The following is a 25,109-nucleotide window of genomic DNA, read 5'->3' on the forward strand; positions in this document are numbered from 1 at the left end:
AGAACTGTTTTTATCAGCTTAATATCTAACATGCCCTGCATCACAGGGCATTTAGAAAGTCAGTGGTAGCTCATGCCAGCCTCTTGGTAATAATAGCTTTTGCTAGCCTGGTGCTGCCATCAGGCAGCTTTATACCCGTAATATGTGTGGTGATTACAAGCAATTCTGCCATCTTCACTTGATCACAACAGCATTGTTTTCGTAGTAGCAGCAACTTTAATTCATCATAGTTGCTAACTTTTGCATGAACAGTTTATAAATCACGTACACAAACCTTCCTCATGAATCAGAAACTATATGAAAATCCTTACAGTAGTTCCTAAGGTTAGCCTTTACATGCAGATGGAAACTGTGGCAGGGGACTTTGATTTATGCGTGCATAGAAGAATTATTGTGCATATGAGAGTGGTTTGATAAGTCTGGTAAAAAAAGCAAGAAAAATGTTTGTTTCATAATCAGAAAGATAGGTTCTGGTAAACTCTGTAAAACACTTATTGACTGGAAATATCACTTCCTTATTTGATGCAAATTTCTTTCCAACAAGACAAAGTTTCAAGTTAGGGAAAAGGGAGGATCACTTGGGGCTACATCTGATGAATACGGTGGATGAGGAACCAATTCAAAGCCCAATTCATGTACTTTTACCATTGTTATTGCTGATTTTTGGTATGGTGTATTATCCTGGTGGAAGAGCAATTTTTTGTGTGCAGACCTTGGTCGTTTTTTTATCCAACACAAGTTTCAGATGATCTAATATTCAGGCATAATAGGGTGTAGTTATGGATTTGCCTTTTTCCAAGTAATCTGTGAGGATTATTCCTTGTAAATCCCAAAAACTAGTGGCCATCATCTTCCAGCTGACTAAATGGTCTCTACCTTCTTTGGTGCACTTTCACCAGCTCTTGTCCATTGTTTTGACTGCTATTTTGGCACTGGTGTGTAATGATGGATTCAGGTTTCAGCAGCAGTCACAAATCAGCACAAAATTTCTTGCAGATTGTGGTTAAACATCACCAGACATTGTGTTGAAATGTTGTGCCACACGCACTTTTGGTCGACTGTGAGAAATCGCGGCACCCACTTCGGACACAGCTTCTCTGAGGCCAATTCTCCATTCAGGATATTATGCACTTAGTCAGTTGAGATGCCTACAGTCTCAGCAATCTCATGAATTTTTATTCAGACAGGTTGCATTAGAATATCATGGATATTGTCAATGGTTTCCTTTCTGGTTACATCAACTGGACAGCCAGAGTGCACTTCATCTTTAGTGCTTGTCTGGCCATGATTAAATTCATTAAGAGTAATCCAAAAGTAAATGGTCTTCAATGAAGGTGCATAGTCTGCATGAACTTCATTCAATTCAGTTTTGATCTATGTGGCAGTCTAATCCTTCAAATGAAAATGTTTAATAACAGCACAAAAATGGGTTTGGTCCATTTTCAATCACACTCGATGCACTGACCAATTCAGATGGCTGTCAACAATGAACTGTATGCTGTACGTTGTTAAAATTTGTTGTACAGTCCTTGGAATAATCAAGCTTACCAACCTTAAAGGCTCAACAAAAATGTTCCATTCCTTCATGTAAATTTACCAGACTTACCAAACCATCCTCCTAAATAGCTGGAAAGACACACTGCTGTTAAATTTACTAATGGCAATAAATCAGTCAGAACAATACAAGCTCTAAAATACATTACAACTTGATAATAAATTCAGTTGGGAGGAGCACATCACAGAACTGCAGAAACGCCGTAACAAATCTGTATTTGCAATTCAAGTGTTATCAGACATAGGCGGCATAAAAGTGAAAAAGCTTGCATACTTTGCCTACTTTCATTCCATAATGTCATATGGTATAATATTTTGGGGTAACTCTTCAAGTCAAACAAAAGTTTTCAGAGTCCAAAAGCGTGTAATACATATTATTTGTGGAGTAAACTCACAGACGTCTTGTAGAAACCTCTTCAAAGAACTGGGTATACTAACTACTGCCTCTCAGTATATTTACTCCTTAATGAAATTTGTCCTAAATAATATATCTCTTTTTCCAACAAACAGCTCAGTTCATACATACAATACTAAGAACACAAATTATCTGCACAAGGACTTAAAAGCACTACTCAGGAACACTCATCTTCAATAATTTTCCAGCAAACATAAAAAATTTAGTTACAAATAAAGATCAGTTTAAAAGGAGCCTGAAAGACTTACGAGTGGCCAACTCCTTCTACTCCATTGTCAGATTTTTTAATAGAAACAAATGATGTGTTGTATATATTTATATTATTAGTATTGTTATTTCAGCTTAAAAGAAAAGAAAAGAAAAAAAAATGGTGACATGTTCCACATCCACAAGGATCTCCTCAACGCGGATCTATGGAACGAAAAACTAATCTAATCTAATCTAATCATGGACTAACAGGCCAGACTAACCTAAAGTGTAACATCTATATAAAAATAACTTGAAAGATTTAGGGGCTTAGCATCAGATGGTATTGTCTTAACTGCACAGTATCTTCTGGACATAGCTGGTCGTCATCCTCAGTTGCAGCTTGCACTTGCCTGCTGTGGCTAGTCTATTTATATGTTACTTCATTTAAAAAGCGCAGGTGCCAAAGAGTGGGGTTTTAACACTGACATACAGAGGCCTTGTTAGAGAAGCAGGCTGCTGACTCTGCTTATGTGGCATGGGAAACCAGACATTGCATGTGCGTGTGAGGTGCTTGTGCCAGGCTTAGCTGTCCTGGCCCCAATTCTACATCAGTGTTATCTCAGTGAATAAATATAGTCATACAAAAAGCAAAAGCCACACAAGCAAAAGCCTAATTAAAAATAATTCATACAAACAAGAAGTGGTTTACAAAGTACTTGCTCAACCATTTCTTAAGTATTGCTTATCAGTCTGGGGCTCGTATGAGGTAGGGTTCATGGATATAAAACATCCCAAGAAGAGTGGCACTTTTCACAGGGGATCCATACAGTACATGTGAGAGTTACACAGAAACACTCAAACTCCAGTGGTGGATGTTACAAGAGATGAGATGCACCTCACAGAGACAGTCAAGGAATTAGTATTTCCCACATACATCAGGAGAAAGAGAAAGAAAACTGGCGTTCTACGGATCGGAGTGTGGAATGTCAGATCCCTTAATCGGGCAGGTAGGTTAGAAAATTTAAAAAGGGAAATGGATAGGTTAAAGTTAGATATAGTGGGAATTAGTGAAGTTCGGTGGCAGGAGGAACAAGACTTCTGGTCAGGTGAATACAGGGTTATAGATACAAAGTCAAATAGTGGTAATGCAGGAGCAGGTTTAATAATGAATAAAAAAATAGGAGTGCGGGTAAGCTACTACAAACAGCATAGTGAACGCATTATTGTGGCCAAGATAGACACGAAGCCCACGCCTACTACAGTAGTACAAGTTTATATGCCAACTAGCTCTACAGATGACGAAGAAATTGAAGAAATGTTTGATGAAATAAAATATTCAGATAGTGAACGGAGACGAAAATTTAATAGTCATGGGTGACTGGAATTTGGTAGTAGGAAAATGGAGAGAAGGAAACGTAGTAGGTGAATATGGACTGGGGCAAAGAAATGAAAGAGGAAGCCGCCTGGTAGAATTTTGCACAGAGCACAACTTAATCATAGGTAACACTTGGTTCAAGAATCATAAAAGAAGGCTGTATACATGGAAGAAGCCTGGAGATACTAAAAGGTATCAGATAGATTATATAATGGTAAGACAGACATTTAGGAACCAGGTTTTAAATTGTAAGACATTTCCAGGGGCAGATGTGGACTCTGACCACAATCTATTGGTTATGAGCAGTAGATTAAAACTGAAGAAACTGCAAAAAGGTGGGAATTTAAGGAGATGGGACCTGGATAAACTGAAAGAACCAGAGGTTGTACAGAGTTTCAGGGAGAGCATAAGGGACCAATTGACAGGAATGGGGGAAAGAAATACAGTAGAAGAAGAATGGGTAGCTTTGAGGGATGAAGTAGTGAAGGCAGCAGAGGATCAAGTAGGTAAAAAGATGAGGGTTAGTAGAAATCCTTGGGTGACAGAAGAAATATTGAATTTAATTGATAAAAGGAGAAAATATAAAAATGCAGTAAAAGAAGCAGCCAAAAAGGAATACAGACGTCTCAAAAATGAGATCGACAGGAAGTGCAAAGTGGCTAAGCAGGGATGGCTAGAGGACTATTCCCCCTGCAACTAATGAAAAGGCTGCTGCACCTCTTCAGGAACAACATGTTTGTCTGGCCTCTCAACACCTACGATATGGTTATCTGTATCGCTGAAGCACACAAGCCTCCCCACCGACGGCAAGGTCCATGGTTCATGGGGAGGGGGGGGGGGGGGGGGGGCTGCAGTTAAGTTAAGTTATATGTGGTAGTCTATACATCAATTTGTCATGTCTACACAAACACTGTAATTCAAGAAACATTCATTCAGTTACTGTTTCTGTTCACTTATTTCGAACTAATTGATTATGTTCAAGCGAGTAATGAATGTGAAATTGGATTTTGTTATTGATATAACTAAAGTACACTGTATGGATGTTTCATAAACCTATTTGGGCTTTCTTGATGCAAGCATTGTGTATGAAGTAAAAATCCATTTTCTGTATGTTTGCATTAGCAATTTTTTATTTTCCTGGACGGACAATGTTGAACCTGTGCAGTTACAATATTATGTTGCTGAAACACTGTGCTTTTTCTGTTCCATTTATAACAGAAGTAGAAAGCTTAGTTCGAAAAAGCACAACAACATGGATCAAAACACACATTGGATTGCAATACAAATCTGCACACGCACCAGCAGAAGACACGAAGAATTTTAACACTATTCCTGTTTCAGCTACAGTAAACAGTGCAATCAACATTTCATATTCTGTCTTTCAGTACATGTTGCCAGACAGGCGTGCAAATACACTACTGACTTGGTACTTGCTCAAAAAAATTTCGTTTTTCAGGCGGGATACACTGTCACTTGCCAAGTAAGACTTTCGTCTTGGTAAATTTTACTACCAGAAATATATCATTCAAGATAGGAAAAATTGAAATGTTATCTAGAGGCAAATTTCTTTTCCCAGTAGCTCTTGGCTTCTTTGCAAAGCTTTGACAAATCCATGGTTCCTGAATATTACGATTTTTTCTTCGCCTTGGTGTAGTAGAGTTGTCAGCTGTAATGTGTAGCCAGACATCCTCGGTTATTCTGAATGAGCCTCTGAGCAACACTTGTTCTTGTGCACTCAAAATCCTTGCAATCCTCCAGTGCCGTGTTGCAAACAAAGAATCTGTTGTCCTCTGCATTGGCAATGACAGGAATCCAGTCGCCTGGTTGGAAGGCTACTTTGAAACCTACAAGGGCAAAATCTGTATCAAATGATAGGAAGCTATACCCTGTAATGAGGAATTTCGTGTCTATAGCAAAGAGATATTTGCAGATGATAGTATTTTGGAAAATTGACCTAATATGTTGAACACCACTCACAAAATCTGTAATACACTCCTGGAAATGGAAAAAAGAACACATTGACACCGGTGTGTCAGACCCACCATACTTGCTCCGGACACTGCGAGAGGGCTGTACAAGCAATGATCACACGCACAGCACAGCGGACACACCAGGAACCGCGGTGTTGGCCGTCGAATGGCGCTAGCTGCGCAGCATTTGTGCACCACCGCCGTCAGTGTCAGCCAGTTTGCCGTGGCATACGGAGCTCCATCGCAGTCTTTAACACTGGTAGCATGCCGCGACAGCGTGGACGTGAACCGTATGTGCAGTTGACGGACTTTGAGCGAGGGCGTATAGTGGGCATGCGGAAAGCCGGGTGGACTTACCGCCGAATTGCTCAACACGTGGGGCGTGAGGTCTCCACAGTACATCGATGTTGTCGCCAGTGGTCGGCGGAAGGTGCACGTGCCCGTCGACCTGGAACCGGACGCACGGATGCACGCCAAGACCGTAGGATCCTACGCAGTGCCGTAGGGGACCGCACCGCCACTTCCCAGCAAATTAGGGACACTGTTGCTCCTGGGGTATCGGCGAGGACCATTCGCAACCGTCTCCATGAAGCTGGGCTACGGTCCCGCACACCGTTAGGCCGTCTTCCACTCACGCCCCAACATCGTGCAGCCCGCCTCCAGTGGTGTCGCGACAGGCGTGAATAGAGGGACGAATGGAGACGTGTCGTCTTCAGCGATGAGAGTCGCTTCTGCCTTGGTGCCAATGATGGTCGTATGCATGTTTGGCGCCGTGCAGGTGAGCGCCACAATCAGGACTGCATACGATCGAGGCACACAGGGCCAACACCCGGCATCATGGTGTGGGGAGCGATCTCCTACACTGGCCGTACACCTCTGGTGATCGTCGAGAGGACACTGAACAATGCACGGTACATCCAAACCGTCATCGAACCAATCGTTCTACCATTCCTAGACCGGCAAGGGAACTTGCTGTTCCAACAGGACAATGCACGTCCGCATGTATCCCGTGCCACCCAACGTGCTCTAGAAGGTGTAAGTCAACTACCCTGGCCAGCAAGATCTCCGGATCTGTCCCCCATTGAGCATGTTGGGGACTGGATGAAGCATCATCTCACGAGGTCTGCACATCCACCACGAACGCTGGTCCAACTGAGGCGCCAGGTGGAAATGGCATGGCAAGCCGTTCCATATGACTACATCCAGCATCTCTACGATCGTCTCCATGGGAGAATAGCAGCCTGCATTGCTGCGAAAGGTGAATATACACTGTACTAGTGCCGACATTGTGCATGCTCTGTTGCCTGTGTCTACGTGCCTGTGGTTCTGTCAGTGTGATCATGTGATGTATCTGACCCCAGGAATGTGTCAATAAAGTTTCCCCTTCCTGGGACAATGAATTCACGGTGTTCTTATTTCAATTTCCAGGAGTGTATTTAGGCTTACATTCAAATGAATGCATATGAAATATAGGAATGATGATCAGAAGGTTCGAGCTTCTTTCCTTTTTTTCTGAATGCTCTCCTTCACTTTGTGCAACACAGTATAGAAACACTTTTAAGACAGTCTGTAAAAATTCTGGAAATGGTTGGAATACATCCTTTCATTACTTTGAAAATGCCATATTTCTTCCCTTTGTTCAACCATAATGGAAGTACACAATATTTTCTTCGCTGCTGGACATTTACTAATTGCAAACGATCCAGTGTGTCACCCTCTTAATCTGATGCGGATGGCATATTCTGATCCATTAGCAGCACGATCGTCCTGCCTCTCCACCGCCAGGTGTCGGCACCAAGCTATTGTGTGCAAATTGGGCCTTACTTGTTAAACTTGTGGTGAATGGCGTCACATTGTGTTCAGCGATGAATCATGGTTCTGCACTACTCCGGATGACTATTGTTGACGAGTATCGCGGCCACATGACGAGAGATCCAATTCATCCAATGTTTTGAGAGGCACATCTGTGTTACTCCTGATGTCTTGGTGTGGGTCGCTTAGGAACTCTTAATGGCAGAGTGGTATGTCACAGACATAATGTGTCCCCATGTAATACCTCTTACACGAAAGTATTGTTGTGCCATTTTTCAACAGGACAATGCTCGTCCATACATAGCACGTGTCTGTATGAAGTATCTGTGTAAAGCTGGGGTACTCCCACCCCAGGTAATCTCCACATTTGTCCTGGATAGAACGTGCGTGGGACCAGCTCGAATGTCAAATTCATTCCAGTGTCATTATCTGGTATATGAAGCCCCAGTTACGGTAGATGTGGGCCAGCTTACCTCAGAAGAGGTAAAAGTGCATGCCTCCAAGCCAGAGGAAGGTACAAAGAAACATTCATAAGTGGACTCATACTGCCAAACTCTTTGTAGATATGTCGACTTTATAATCACTGAAATAACGTCACATACCCTCTTAAATGGTGAAGTTTCATTTCGTTTGCTCCTCCCCTTCAGAGTGTTTCACTTTTTTTGTCAGGCAGCGCATTTGCATAAAAGTTCCTAGGTGAATCGTTTACCCCTCATAGCCTTTTCAAGGGCACCAAAAATGGCATAATGGGAGATAGGTCCGGACTGTATGGAAGCTGGCCGAGAACCTCCTATTTGAATTTCTGTAGGAGTGCCGCGACTGTGTTGGCCGTATGAGGCTTTACATTGACGTGGAGTAGAATGACCCCACAGGTGAGACTGCCTCGTCGTTTTGATATGAACGCTTGGTGAAGGGTGGTCAAGGTTTGCGAGTAACACTGGGCATTCATTGTTTTCCCGTGGTGCAGGAAGTGAAACAGAAGGGGCCATGTTTGTCAAAGAAGAACGTCAACATAACCTTCCCTGCACTCGTGTGGACGACGATGTCCAGCTGTACGTGCGGAACTGGTTCACATCGCAACCCAAGGAATTTTATGAGACAGCCATTCTCCGCCTTGTGTCACAGTGGGACAAGTGTCTCAACAGCCAGGGTCAATACTACTAACATACAGGTACTGCTTTCTGTAATTATGCCTCCGGCTCGTTTCTTATAAGTGTAGACAAGGTGTGGCTTGAATTCAAAGAAATAGCATCAGCAGCAATTGAGAGATTTACACCAAATAAATTAACAAACGACGTAGCTGATCCTACTTGGTACACAAAACGAGCCGGAAACAACGAAACAAACATGCCGAATTTAAACAGACGCAAAATCTTTTACAGGAGCTCGAAATTTACAGTGGACCCCAATGCGAGATGCTTACAATAGTTTTCACAACGAAACTTTATCTCGAAATCTGGCGGAAAATCCAAAGAGATTCTGGTCGTATGTGAAGTATGCTAGTGGCAAGACACAATCAATGCCTTCTCTGCACGATTGCAATGGAGATACTATCGAAGACAGTGCTGCCAAAGCAGAGTTACTAAACACAGCCTTCCAAAATTCCTTCGCAAAAGAAGACGAAGTAAATATTCCAGAATTCGAATCAGTAACAGCTGCCAACATGCGTAATGTAGAAGTAAATATCCTCGGAGTAGTGCAGTCAGTGCTTTATTTGTTACCTATCTATCGCACGAATTTTCCAATCGCTGTCTAAGATATCAAAATGTTTACAAAGTGCCATGGGACCATCGTTTTAATCCAAGATATGAGACATCAAATAACTGGACATAAATTATCATGAGGCAGAGAAGTGATGAAAGTTTATTTTATAACATGTGGTAAGTAAAATTAACCATTAGCGAAACAGCTAGTCTTGTGGTTCGTGACTGCGTTATATTTTGCACTAATATTTCGGGGGAAAGCAAGAACTCCGAAACTGTTCAACTTCGTTAAAAAAGCTTACATTCACTTTGGAGGAAACAGGAGAAGTACACTAAACAAGTGTGACTATGCGTTTAAGTGCCGTGAAGAGATGTTCATAAGTAATTCGGAGAATTTATTTGATATAGCAGACGCCAATGCTCTACAACAATCAGGAATAAGGTAGCGTGTTTTTACTTCGACAGAGAGAGCCAGGACGTTCGGCTATCTACCGGTGATAAGTAACAAATGGATAGGCTGTGAAAATTCGAAGAAGAGGAAAGGCAAGAAAAATTCCTCAGCATCTAGTCTACATTTTCTGCTGTATTACTTCTTCACCCTTTGGAGGCTGAGAGAATGCATTTTCCAGTTCGGATGAAACTGAAGTTGGTCATGGTGAGTTTTTATGGTATATTTCATTGCAGAATGCCGCATGGTTAGGTATCAAAGATTTTATTACTGATAAACTAGGTGTTGTTTCCTAGAGATGTCAACTGAGTGTAAGAAAATATGTATACACGATGTACCATGGAAGAATTATACAAATGGGCAGGGAATAGTTAGATGTGATTTTTATATACAGACAAACAAATAATTACAATTTCAGAAAAGTTGGATAATTGCTTCAAGAGAAAGAGCTGCACAAATTGAGCAAATCAATAACAACTTGGTCTTCTCTGGCCTTATGCAAGCAGTTATTCGGCTTGGCATTGACTGACAGAGTTGTTGGATGCCCTCCTGACGTATATTGTGCCAAATTCTGTCCAACTGGTCGCGTTATGTTGTCGAGATCCCGAGTTGGTTGGAGACTGGTGCCCTTAATGCTACAGATGTTCTCAACTGGAGAGGGATCTGTCGAAGTTACTGGCCAAGGTACGGTTTGGCAAACAAGAAGACAAGCAGTAGAAACTTTTGCTGTGTGCGGGCAAGCGTTAGCTGATTTTAGTGTTTCACGCCGTTCCATTCTATTCTGTCAGGAGATCTTCACTGGGCTGGCAACCGGTTGCTGGCATTAAACGTCTGAACGTCTGAACACTGGTGCAAGTAAGTATGATGTGGAATAGAATGGGTAATAAGATAAACGCACTCTGTACACAAGAACTATTTTTGCATATAAATATCCTGGCAAATGTGTACATGAGACAGTTAAGAAGTAGAGGGGCCAGGTTATTCATTTATATTTACAGGTCATAACATTATGTATGATAGTGTGTTAATTTCATTTCATCAAACATAGCCTGAAGTGACTTTTGATTTGTGATGGCACTCTTCAGCGTTATATTGCGAGGAAGCGATGTGAGTCTGTTCGATGTGTATCTGCAGACTGACAATATAGAAGTGCACCTCTCAGTTGATTAGGTCATTTTTTGTGTTTGAACTGAAATAGAGTGTGAGTGACAGATAACTAACTGTGCATAATACTTACGTACAGATAGCTGTTCCAATACTGTGCATGAGGAATTCCACTGAACACGAATTACGATGTGTTATGAAGAACCCGCTTAGGTATTGCGCAAGTGGATGTTAGCGTAAACATACTGCTACTGGGCAATGCCTCGAGATAACAAACTTGCCAGACATTTTTAGTGAAAAACAAAGTTCATCGAACACCTTCGCAATATAAGTATAATATACCTACTGTGATTAACTAACTAAAAGAGTCACCATGTGAGTGTCCTTGTAGACATTATGGACAGTACCGAGCCAATACGAACTGAAGTTGCATTTTGAGACATGAGATGACAAACAGTGAACTGATTTAGCCAGCAGACAGATTCTGCTTACCCTTGTCGAAAACCTTTTATTGCAAGCTGCTGCTCCTAAATACTTATTACCCCATTTCGTGTTAAATGAGGCTGTTGTAAAAGAAGGCCTACATCTGCCTCTCGTTTGAGGAACTTTAATTGTTGCACTCGGAGTAGTGAAGCACCTTATAAAAGCAAGTCTTCTGGTCCAGACTGTACACCAAATAGGTTTCTTTCGGAGTATGCTCATGCAATAGCTCCATACTTAACAATCGTATACAACCACTGGCTCAATGAAACATCCGTACCCAAAGAGTGGAAAGCTGCACAGGCCACACCAATATTCAAGAAAGGTAATATGTCTAATCCACTAAATTACAGGCTCATATCACTAACGTAGATCTGCAGCAGGATTTTGGAACATTTATTGTGTTCGAACATTATGAATTACCTAGAAAAAACTGTCTATTGACACACAGTCAGCATCGATTTAGGAAACATCGTTCTTGTGAGACACAATTAGCTCTTTATCTGCATGAAGTGTTGAGTGCTATTAACTAGGGATTTCAAATTGATTCCGTATTTTTGGATATCGGGAAGGCTTTTGACTCTGTACCACACAAGCGCCTTGTAGTGAAATTGCGTGCTTATGGAGTATCGTCTCAATTGTGTGACTGGAATCGTTATTTCCTGTCAGAGTGGACACAGTTCGTAGTAACTGATGGAAAGTCATCGAGTAAAACAGAAGTGATTTATGGCGTTCTCCAAGGTAGTTTTATAGGACGTCTGCTGTTCCTTGTCTATATAAACGATTTAGGAGACAGCCTAAGTAGCCGCCTTAGGTTATTTGCAGATGATGCTGTCGTTTATTGTCTAGTAAAGTCATCATAAGATCAAAACAAATTTAGAAAAGATGTCTGCCTGTTGCGAAAAATGGCAGTTGACCCTAAAAACTCGTAATGAAAAGTGTAAGGTCACCTACTTAAGTAGTAAAAGGAATCCGATAAACTTCGGTTACACGATAAATCAATCAAATCTAAAGGCCATAAATTCAACTAAATGGCTACGAATTGCAATTGCAAACAACTTATGTTGGAAAGAACCTATAGAGAATGCTGTGGGGAAGGCGAACCAAAGACTGTGATTTATTTGGCAGAACACTTAGAAGATCCAACAGATCTACTAAAGAGACTGCTTACACTACACTTCACTTGTCTGTCCTCTTTTGGAGTACCATTACGCGGAGTGGGATGCTTACAGATAAGATTCACAAAGTTCTTGGAGAAAGGTCAAAGAAGGGCAGCACGTTTTGTAGTGTCGATAAATAGGGGAGAAAGTGTTGTGGATATGATACAGGATTTGGCGTCGACTTCATTAAAACAAAGGCGTTTCTCGGTGCGGAGGGATCTTCTCACGAAATTTCAACCACCAACTTTCTCCTCCAAATGCGAAAATATTTTGTTGACGCCGACCTACATGGGGAGAAACGATCATCACAATAAAATAAGGGAAATAAGAACTCGCACAGGAAGATATAGGTGTTCTTTTCTTCTGTGTGCTGTTCGAGAGGGGAATAATAGAGAATTATTGTCAAGGTTGTTCGATGAACCCTCTGCCAGGCGCTTAAGTGTGATTTGCAGAGCATCCGAATAGATGTAGATGTAGAATGGATGTTGCTAAGTGAAATATGTAAAACCGAGTTCAAAGTGATTTTCAGTGATGAACAAATGTTTGATTTTTATAATGAAAATAATTCCAGCTTTGGATGTGATTAGATAATGACGAAAAAAGCACACTCGATGCCACTGTGTCATTGCTTGTGACGATGATAATGAGTGGATCTACCTCGCTGCATAATATTCGCAGTACTGATTAGACATTTCAAGTAACTTCCATAATATGAATTTTACCCCCACTAACCCAGCAGAAGTAATGTTCATCATAAAATCTTTAAAATCAAAAACATCTAGTGGGTATTGTGAAATATCAACAAAGTTAATTAAAGAATGTTACTCTGAGTTAAGTAACATATTAAGCTATCTGTGTAATCAGTCGATTATCAGTGGAATATTTCCTGAATGGTTGGAATATGCGGTTTAAGAAGGGAGACAAAAAATAGTGTCAAATTTCCATCCAGTTTCACTTTGGCCAGCATTCTGAAAATTTTTAGAAAATGTAATGTACAATTGGCTTTATAACCATCTTATCACAAATAACGTAATATCAAAGTCGCAGTTTGGAATTCTGAAGGCTTCTGATACTAGGAAGGCTATCTACACTTACAAAATATGCTTAATTTATTAAACAAAAAATTTCAGGCAACTGGTATATTTTGTGATCTGTCAAAGGCATTTGACTGGTAAATCACAATATCCTTTTAAGCAAACTAGAATATTATGGTGTAACAGGAAACGCTGCAAAATGGTTCAAATCTTATATCTCTGGCAGGAAACAAAGGGTGTTATTAGGAAAGAGACATGTATTAAGCTATCAGGCATCATTCAAGTGGGAGATAATTACATGTGGGGTCTCACAGGGTTCCATCTTAGGGCCCTTACTTTTTCTTGTGTATCTCAATGACCTTCCATCAGTAACATTACCAGATGCCAAGTTTGTTTTGTTTGCCAATGATACAAACATTACAATAAATAACAAATCAAGTGGTCATTAATCACTGGCTCCTAGCCAATTCTTTGTCACTAAACTTTGTAGAAACACACTACATGCAGTTCAGAACTTGTAAGGGTGTCCCACAAGTATATGCCTAACATATGACGACAAGCAGATGGAAGAATTGGACAGTGTTCAATTCTTGGTATTACAGCTTGATAATAAATTCAACTGGGAGGAGCACACCACAGAACTGCTGAAGCAAATCTCTATTTGCAAAGTGAACTCTGTCAGACATAGGGGATATAAAAATGAAAAAGTTTGCATACTATGCGTACTTTCATTCCATAATGTCATATGGGATTATTTTTTGGGGTAATTCATCAAGCCAAGGTAAAGTTTTCTGGGCACAAAAACGTGCAGTAAGAGTTATATGTGGTGTGGACTCAACAACATCCTGCAGAAGCCTGTTTAGGGAACTAGGGATACTAACTACTGCTTCCCAATATATTTATTCCTTAATGAAATTTGTCATCAAAAGTATATCACTTTTTTCAAACCAACAACTCAGTTCATGGAATCAATACTAGAAATAAGAATAATCTTGACAAGGATTTAAAGCCACTTACTCTTGAACAGAAAGGTGTGCATTATTCAGGAACACACATTTTCAGTAACTGAGAAATTCAGTTTAAGAGAAGCCTAGAGGTTTTATTGGTGGCCAACTTCTTCTACTCCATTGATGATATATAGTACAATCTAACTTCTGCACGCTTTCAGTGCAGTAATGTGTTCATTGTAAATATGTATTGTAGTAGTTCTATTATATGTTTATTATCTTATAAATAAAAAAATTAATTTTAAATTCCGTGCATTAATGCGATCTTAGTAAATGAGTGTTATAAAATTGTCAAATGATCCTTTTATCTAACGGTCGCGATTGAGCGTGAACACATGACAGGAGAATTGTTATCACGCACATATTACTTAATAATAGAATAGAATAGAATAGAAATGGAATTATGATGCTTTGTATATCAACTTAATTCGAAGACACAAGGCCTCAACTATATGGTCTGTACTTATCAGAAGAGTTTCTTACTTATATATTGGCGAACCAACGTCTTCTACGGCTTGTTATTACGTTTCAAGGACACGAACGTGTCACGTGAAGGGGTGTGACGTAGGAGGAGCTCGTGCTGCGAAGGTAGGCAGCTAGGTTTTACAGGTTGCAGAGTCACTGAACTAGGAGACTCGACCAACAAAACAGATGGGTGGGAGTGAGAGTGATACTGTGCATGCCTGTAGCTTTGCTAGCCGCCACTGCAGTGAGCCATTTTATATGGAGAGGTAGAATTTGTACTTTCACACAACTTGTGGAAACTGTTGCAAAATTCGTAAACAGTCGGAAGTTTGCGAGGTGAATGTTCTGGTACACTCTTCAAATTATTGAGACTTGAGGATCACACAAGCTGAGTAAAGTAAAATGCGCGTTAACAGCTCTATTGGAGATACAGACTGCACAAACAGCTATGAGTGAAAGAGGGCGCTAGAGATGAGAGACTATAGGAAATAGAAAGGAAGAATATAATATCTCATCAATGACGACGTCATTCGAGGCGGACCACAATCGCGGATTGCACGAGGATGGAGAATGAAATCGCCCTTGCAGCCATCCAAGAATTCGCCATCATCGCTTTGTGTAAAGAACGGGAAAGCTATATCTGAATGACTGGATGGGAATTTGAATACCATTCCTTGCGTGTCTAATGTGCTATCCACTGCGCCTTCTCGCCTGGTAACTGAAGATAAGCATGCATTGAAATTGCGACACCGTGGTGCGGCGAGAAACGAATGACAAACTGCCTGAAGTTTGCTACATACTTCGATATGCAAATTAGCATTTCAGCGTAAGCAAAAGAGATGGGAGTAACGCGATCTACGAGGTATGATCAAAAGAACCTTTATTTATTTATCGTCAACTTCATCCCCTTCAAAGTAATTCCCCTCAAATACACACTGAAGCGCCAAAGAAAGTGGTACAGGCATGCATACAGAGATATGTAAACAGGCTGCGGTCGGCAACGCCTATATAAGACAAGTGTCTGGTGCAGTTGTTAGATCGGTTACTTCTGGTGCAATGGCAGGTTATCAAGATTTAAGTGAATTTGAAAGTGGTATTATAGTCGGCGCACAAGCGATGGGACACAGCATCTCCGAGGTAACGATGAAGTGGGGATTTTCCCGTACTACCATTTCAGGAGTGTATCGTGAGTATCAGGAATCCGGTAAAACATCGCTGCGGCCGGGAAAAGATCCTGTAAGAACAGTAACTGCGACGACTGAAGAGAATCGTTCAGCGACACAAGTGCATCCCTTCCGCAAATTGCTGCAGGTTTCAATGCTGGGCCATCAGCAAGTATCAGCGTGCGAACCATTCAATGAAATATCATCGATGTGGGCTTTCGGAGCCGAAGGCCCACTTGTGTACCCTTGATGACTGCTCGACACTAAGCTTTACGCCTCGCCTGGGCCCATCAACACCGACATTGGACTGTTGATGACTGGAATCATTTTGCCTGGTCGGACGAGTTTCGTTTCAAATTGTATCGGGCGGATTATCGTGTACAGATATGGAGACAACATCATGAATCCATGGATCTTGCATGTCAGCAGGGACTGTTCAAGCTGCTGAAGGCTAATAGTAAGGGGCGTATGCAGTTGGAGTGATATGGGATCCCTGATAATTCTAGATACGACTCTGACAGGTGCCACGTACGTAAGTATCCTCTCTGATCACATCCATTCATTGATGTCCATTGTGCTTTCCGACAGACTTGGGCAATTCCAGCAGTACAATGCGACGGCCCACGTGTCCAGAATTGCTACAGAGAGGATCCAGGAACACACTTCTGAGTTTAAACACTTCCGCTGACCACCAAACACCCCAGACATGAACATTGTTGAGCATATCTGGGATGCCTTGCAACGTGTTCTTCAGAAGAGATCCCCAGCCCCTCGTAGTCTTAATGATTTGTTTACAGCTCTGCAAGATTCATGGTGTCAATTCCCTCCAGTACTACCTCAGACATTAGTCGAGTCGATGCCGCGTCGTGTTGCGGCACTTCTGCGTGCTTGCGGGGGGCCCTACACAATATTAGGCAGGTGTACCAGTTTCTTTGGCTCTTCAGTGTACAAGCACATTCCATTCAGCAGGGAGTTCCGAGTCAGCTGTCCATCCGTCGCGGCAGCTAGATGCGTACAGTATCTAGTCGCGTGATGCGGGCTTCCGGTCCGAAACATTTTAATGACGTTAGACACTCCCCAGGTGGGGCACAACGCTGTCGTTTCACAAGAGTCTCAGTTCTACGTACAGCAGCTAGAAATTTCTGTGTGTAAAGGGTCGGAGGGGAACGAACAATGCCAGACTGCATTTGTCACCGTCATAAAGACCAAGCACCTGACTTGATGGTACGAGGTGTCACAGGATACACAACATCAGCTCTGATTCGTATAATCGGGAACTGGGCAGCGGGCGTTACGTTAGTGGCGTGTTAAGGCCAGTGGCTGTGCCCTGTTTTTGACGTCCCCATGACATTGTCTATCAACTGGATAACGCAAGACTGCATGTTGCCTGTGTTGTCCTGACCTATCTCGACACAGGGGGTGTTTGGCCGTTGTTCCAGCTAGCAAGTATTCCACGTCTCTCACCCATGCATTCTCGAGAGACCAGCCTTCGCCAGTCTCGAGCCATTTAGATTAATGAACTGTAGCACAGAGTCAAAACAGCGTGGAATGACCTATCTGTATATGCCAGTCATGCCCAGCTCGACTCAGCGCTCAGCCAAGTTACAACCACTGTCTGTGCCCGAGATGGAAGCTCTGTGTTCTAAATTTCGCACGCTGTATATCACCATATCACCTACAAATTTAATCATTCTACTACACTTCACTCGCATAGTAAGTAAAAATTTTCGTTATTTGCTATCCTTCCTGTAGTAATTTTAGCAACCAATAGTATATTACGGTTGGAATCAATTAGGTGCTCCAAAGGCACAGAACATCTTGAAATGCGTTACTCACAGATCCTGGGTATTAGGAGTGTCAGGTGTATGGATCACCAAGACTTATTCGAATTACGAGATTACAGAAGATGGTCACATGTTCCCACTGTATGCGGTGCCTTCATATGAAGGCTTGCGATTTGCCATCGTCTATCTAAGGATAGCTGCTCGTAGTACTTCAAGCATATATGTTTATGCCTGCACTATTCCATCTAGCTGGTGGCTAACCATTTGAAATTAAGCCATTTGTTAGCAGAGAAGCAGATATAATCAGTCTTCTTGTGTACCAGATTCCTTTTCTTGACAAGGATTGAACTTTCAAGTCGTCCATAATTATTTTACATTGGTTGGTTTGTTGATTCGGGGGAAGGGCCCAAACAGCGGTCATAGGTCCCATTTCCTGGACTACAGGAGAGGAAACGCTGTGGAATTCACCTATAAATTTTCTTTGCATAATATCTTATTCCTGCGTCACAAGTATTTTCCAGTTTTCAGTGCCGGCTTGATGAAGAGGGATAATCTTGTCTGATCAGTGATTTGTTCCTATTATGTCCTCAAGTTCCGATCTCTGAACTAATTCTTCGCTTATGATGTGAACATAATGTGGAACTGAGAATGCTGCAGCACGCGGAGTCATGAAATTCCTCGTGCGCACTCATTTCTGGTGTGAATCAGTTGCATGTGCCTCCTTCACCTACGAAATCTAGGGAAGGCGGTAATATTTGATTGGGTACCATGGGATCTGGGAAGTCGTTTCAGCGACCTGACGAATGCAGCAGCCGAGAAAGATTGTTCAATAGCTTCTGTTGCAAACTCTTTCTGCAGTCCTAACAGCAGACAGACAGGACAGACAAACAATGATGAATTTTCGCAGGCGTGAGATCTCAGAGTCCCCTTTCGCAAGTTTCAAGAGTGTTGGCTGGTGCGAGTTCCCACGGAGTAGTTGCTGGTCTGTATTCTATTTTTGTTATACACTGGTGTCATTAAATCAACAAATCGCTATTTCCTCGACCTGCGACTAATTAACGATATAATCATACAAACTGTCGATAGATGTCCGTACGTTCGTGTTCTGCGCGTAAGGCGTCACTCCTGTCAACTGACAATCACGCCAACGATGACGTCAGGGCGTGTAGCAAACAGGGCAGTGTTTCCCGGGTAGTCCCACATCCACAGTCGCTGTGTACACAGTCACAGACGGTGAAATATGACACATCTACATCTACATCCATACTCCGCAAGCCACCTGACGGTGTGTGGCGGAGGGTACCCTGAGTACCTCTATCGGTTCTCCCTTCTATTCCAGTCTCGTATTGTACGTGGAAAGAAGGATTGTCGGTATGCTTCTGTGTGGGCTCTAATCTCTCTGATTTTATCCTCATGGTCTCTTCGCGAGATATACGTAGGAGGGAGCAATATACTGCTTGACTGTTCGGTGAAGGTATGTTCTCGAAACTTTAACAAAAGCCCGTACCGAGCTACTGAGCGTCTCTCCTGCAGAGTCTTCCACTGGAGTTTATCTATCATCTCCGTAACGCTTTCGCAATTACTAAATGATCCTGTAACGAAGCGCGCTGCTCTCCGTTGGATCGTCTCTATCTCTTCTATCAACCCTACCTGGTGCGGATCCCACACTGCTGAGCAGTATTCAAGCATTGGGCGAACAAGCGTACTGTAACCTACTTCCTTTGTTGTCGGATTGCATTTCCTTAGGATTCTTCCAATGAATCTCAGTCTGGCATCTGCTTTACCGACGATCAACTTTATATGATCATTCCATTTTAAATCACTCCTAATGCGTACTGCCAGATAATTTATGGAATTAACTGCTTCCAGTTGCTGACCTGCTATTTTATAGCTAAATGATAAGGGACCTATCTTTCTATGTATTCGCATCACATTACACTTGTCTACATTGAGATTCAATTGCCATTCTGTGCACCATGCGTCAATTCGCTGCAGATCCTCCTGCATTTCAGTACAATTTTCCATTGTTGCAACCTCTCGATACACCACAGCATCATCTGCAAAAAGCCTCAGTGAACTTCGGATGCCATCCACCAGGTCACAGAAAACGCCTACCAGGCTGTTTGCGGTGGAGAGCCATAGGAAGAATTGGCACAGGTTAGTAGCATACTGATGTGGCGCGGTGGCTTAATGTGAATCGTTCTGTTGTTTCTCGGATGTGGCGACAGTTTATAGAGACCGAAATTGTATCCCGAAGACCAGGGCAGGGCTGAAAACGTGTGACATCAGAAAGAGAGGACCATTATTTGGCTGTAAGTGTACGACGGTACCTTTTTAGTATGTGTATCTATCTACATTAGGGTGACCATTCGTCCCGTCTTTCCCGGGACAGTCCCATTTTTTACCAAAATGTTCCGCTGTCCCGAAAGTTTTTTTGTGGACGCTCAAATGTCCCGCTTGGCTAGAGTATTTTACGCTACTGGTTGTTTGACTTCCTATTAACTGCGCAATTATTTACCCTAGGAAGCGTGTGATGACTTTCAGCATACCGCAAACATGTACCGAACTGTCAAAAAACGCAAGTAATTTTAAACGCACTATAGGTTACGAAAAACAACGAAGATTCTTCTCTTCTAAATCTATCCACTGAATCCGTCCTTTCGGCCCAGAGATACTCTACAATTTTCCATTGTTGCAACCTCTCGATACACCTCTGGCTTTCGTCACCACACTGTTTTTCACTGTGCAATCACTGTTTCATTATGCCAAACGAAAGTGTAATTTTAACAGGAATATGAAAAGCGAGTTTCCTTTTATCACTGGTAGTGGAGAAACTAGAAAGTAAATTGTGCAGATTAAAATTTGCTGTTGGTCATGGCGGAAGGTCTGACATTGTAAATCACATTAAGACGAAGAAGCATCGCATGAGTGATCAAACGAAAACATCAAATAAATGCGTGAGTGACTACTATGTAAACTTTAAATCAGTAACAGAAATGGATAGGCAGTTGGCAGCACAAGAAGCTACGTTTGCATACCACAGTGCAATGCATAACCATAGCTTTAAGTCAACCGACTGTACTAGAGCAGTTGTTAAAAAACTTTTCAATCCTAAATTCACATGTGGACACACAAAATGTAATGCAATCGTTTCAAATGTTATTGCACCGTATGCAGCTCAGCAGGTTTTAAATGAACTGAGAAGTGCTCGATTCATTTCTGTAATGATTGATACATCGAATCATCCGGATTTGAAGTTGGTTCCTCTCCTTATCAGGTATTTTCACCCTGAAAATGGCATCGCGGTGAAAGTGCACGAATTGATTAATTTAGGTGAAGAAACTTCAGATTTACTTCAGAATCATGTGCTGGAGGTATTAAAGAAATATGATCTTGAGGGAAAGGTGACTGCAGTTTCTGCAGACAACACTAACACCAATTTTGGTGGTAAGCAGAGGAAAGGAAAAACAATTTGTTCTATAAACTGCAACAGACCACAGTGAAAAATATAGGTGTTGGCTGTCCAGCACATGTGGTGCACAATTCGTTACAAACTGGCTGCAAAATATTTGCTTATTTCAAAAGTAAAAACGTTAACATGAAAAACATGATTGATTTGGTGGAGTTTTGTTTGGCAATTCCTGGGTCAAATGCTGCTGCGGAACGCGTGCTTTAGTTAGTGAACTCTTTGTGGTCATATAAAAAAAAATGAATGAAAGTTGAAACAGAGAGGGCCTTGCTCATTGTCAAAACACACTTTAATGGTGTGTCGTGTACTGACTTTTATGACACAATTTCAAACGAAAATGCACCTCTTGATAAAGTACATAAAAGTGTGGCAGAATAATTGTAAAAAGTGATTTGGGATCTTCTGAGTGCACGTTGTATGGGTAAACTTGTATGTGTTTTAAATTTACTCAACAGAATATTTAAGTCCCGTTTTTTCTTCATTGTCCCAGGTTTTTATCTAATCTATTTTAAATGTCCCGTTTTTCAATGAAACTGAAATGGACACCCTAATCTAAATCTACATGATTACTCTGCGATTCACATTTAAGTGCTTGGCAGAGGGTTCATCGAACCACAATCATACTATCTCTCTACCTTTCCACTCCCGAACAGCGCGCGGGAAAAACGAACACCTAAACTTTTCTGTTCGAGCTCTGATTTCTCTTATTTTATCTTGATGATCATTCTTACCTTTGTAGGTTGGGCTCAACAAAATATTTTCGCATTCGGAAAAGAAAGTTGGTGACTGAAATTTTGTAAATAGATCTCGCCGCGACGAAAAACGTCTTTGCTTTAATGACTTCCATCCTAACTCGCTTATCATATCTGCCACACTTTCTCCCCTATCGCGTGATAATACAAAACGAGCTGCCCTTTTTTGCACCCTTTCGATGTCATCCGTCAATCCCACCTGGTAAGGATCCCACACCGCGCAGCAATATTCTAACAGAGGACGAACGAGTGTAGTGTAAGCTGTTTCTTTAGCGGACTTGATGCATCTTGTAAGTGTCCTGCCAATGAAACGCAACCTTTGGCTCGCCTGAAGTTGTTCGTAATTTTAACACCCAGTTACTTAGTTGAATTGACAGCCTTGAGAATTATCGAGTAATCGAATTCCGACGGATTTCTTTTGGAACTCATGTGGATCACCTTACACTTTTTGTTATTTAGCGCCACGCCATACAGCAATCTTTTCTAATCGCTTTGCAACTGATACTGGTCTTTGGATGACCTTACTAGACGGTAAATTACAGCATCATCTGCGAACAACCTAAGAGAACCGCTCAGCTTGTCACCCAGGTCATTTATATAGATCAGGAACAGTAGAGGTCCCAGGACGCTTCCCTGGGGAACACCTGATATCACTTCAGTTTTACTCGATGATTTGCCGTCTATTACTACGAACCGCGACCTTCCTGACAAGAAATCACGAATCCAGTCGCACAACTGAAACTATACTCCACAGGCCCGCAGCTTGATTAGAAGTCGCTTTCCGGAAATCTAGAAATACGGAATCAAATTGAGATCCCCCGTCAATAGCGGCCATTACTTCGTGCGAATAAAGAGCTAGCTGCGTTGCACAAGAACGATGTTTTCTGAAACCATGCTGATTACGTATCAATAGATCGTTCCTTTCGAGGTGATTCATAATGTTTGAATACAGTATATGCTCCAAAACCCTACTGCAAACCGACATCAATGATATAGGCCTGTAGTTCGATGGATTACTCCTACTACCGTTCTTAAACACTGGTGCGACCTGCGCAATTTTCCAATCTGTAGGTACAGATCTATCGGTGAGCGAGCAGTTGTATGAGTGCTAAGTAGGGAGCTATTGTATCAGCGTAACCTGAAAGGAACCTAATCGGTATACAATCTGGACCTGAAGACTTGCCCATATCAAGCGATTTGAGTTGCTTCGCAACCCCTAAGGTATCTACTTCTAAGAAACTCAAGCTAGCAGCTATTTGCGTTTCAAATTCTGAAATAGTTCATTCGTATGGCTTGAAGATACAGTGTGGTTACAAAATAACCGCCTTAGTACTGCATGGCAACCAGCATCTGACCTCGCAGCATCCACTGGACGTGTTCTATCGAGGCAAATGGCGTATAGAAGGCTTCTGTAGGATGGCCTTTATTGTCAGAGACCTGCTGTGTGTCTACCTCTGACGCGTCTTCACAGAGGGGAACGTCTAGAATTGAGTCGTCAACATGCCACCTGGGAGGCCAAACCGTGGGCCAATGTTCTTTTCACAAATGAGTCCTGATTTTGTCTGCAGAGTGTCTCGACGGGTTCGCATCTGGAGGGAACATGGAAGGTGATTTCGGGGCCCAAACATTGTGGAAAGAGACCGATTCGAGGAGGGGATCCTTAGTGGTATCGGCTGGGATTATGTTGACCAGTCGAACACCTCTCCATGAAATTGTCTGGGTGAACTGGCAAGATTTAACTGATATCAGGAAGGTGCTGTGGGCCCAGACTTCGTACTGATGGACGATAATGCTAGACACCATAGAGCATGGGTGATTGATGTTTTCCTGGAAATGGGAGACACTGCACGTATGGCTTGGCCTGTTCGCTCTCCCGATTTGAATCTCACAGAGCATGTCTGGGGTGCACTAGGGGGACGGACTGCATCACGTCAGCATCCACCAACCACTCTCAAAGATCTGCCAGCAGCTCTGCAGGAAGAATGGGCGTAATTGCCTCAACATGAGTTTGATGCTATCATTCACAGCATGTCCCGTAGTTGTTGGGACTGTATTGCTGCCAGGGTTGGTCACACCCCATACTGAGCACATTAACCACTTGTCGGAATTTTTGAGCAAATCCGTTAAGTTTGAGAAAACGGAGAACATTTTTGTGTACGGTTATGCATCTTGCAGTTGTTTACGTTCTCTTTTCTTTGCATTGTTTCTACTAAAGTATCATCTCTTTATACTGTTTCGTGGCAAAATCAACGTAACGTTGCATAATTGGAAGTTTTTTGCTTTAATATTGGACACCACTGTAGATTAGGTTTAGTTTTGTGTGACAATACAGTAATTTCAGAAAATGGTTCAGATAGGTCTGAGCACTATGGGACTTAACATCTGAGGTCATCAGTCCCCTAGAACTACTTAAATATAACTAACCTAAGTACATCACACACATCCATGCCCGATGCAGGATTCGGACCTGCGACCCTGGAGGTCGCGCGGTTCCAGACTGAAGCGCCTTAAACCGATCGGCCGCACCAGCCGGCTGTAGTAACTTAGCTTGAGTGCTAAAGACCTGGTTGTCACGTGCTCTTTGCCCGAACAAAACAACAAAGCGTCTAAGTCAGTACTTCACCTCACTCGGTATTTTACAGGGAAGAATGCCCCACATTTCGAGATGTGGATCCTGAGGCTTCTGACGACGTACCATAAGTAACTCCAGCTTAGACCCAGGGTACGCTGGTACAGCATTCTTGTCAGTGTGTTTCCGCCAGTTCATTGACGGCATTATCTTTTATTGATTAAGACAACGAAGAAAGTTGTCCAGAACTTGAAATTTAGTCCCAAACAAAAAGGAAGATGTTAATCATGAACATAAATTTAATCTTGCCCATTTTGGACGTAGCTGAACACTGCGACTATGGTGTGAGTAGAGAATGGCCGAAAGAGCAATCGATCTCGATTTATTGTTTTGGAAGATGATCTAGCTACTTAGTAATTGCAGGTTCATCACGCGGTGTCTGCCCCCGGTAGCTGAGTGGTCTGCCGGCACGGTAGCTCAGCGTGTTCGGTTAGAGGGTTAGCTGCCCTCTGTAATAAAAAAAAACTGAGTTAATGGATCAACGACGAACTGAAACGGGTGTCTTGCGACGTCCGCCCCAAGCAGATACAACGAACAAAAACGAACTAAAGGAGATCAATTTAAAACAAAACAAAAAAAGTGGTCAGCGCGACAGA

General features: G+C 42.1%; 1 protein-coding gene across 1 annotated transcript in view; it reads right to left on the reverse strand.

The window, feature by feature from the left end:
• The window catches only part of LOC126278625 (histidine-rich glycoprotein-like), a 31,479-nt gene that overhangs the window by 5,222 nt on the left and 1,148 nt on the right, over positions 1–25,109 (reverse strand). The gene's annotated exons all lie outside the window — the stretch shown is intronic.

The sequence above is a fragment of the Schistocerca gregaria genome, chromosome 6 (genome assembly GCF_023897955.1).
Source record: "Schistocerca gregaria isolate iqSchGreg1 chromosome 6, iqSchGreg1.2, whole genome shotgun sequence".
Lineage (NCBI taxonomy): Eukaryota > Metazoa > Arthropoda > Insecta > Orthoptera > Acrididae > Schistocerca > Schistocerca gregaria.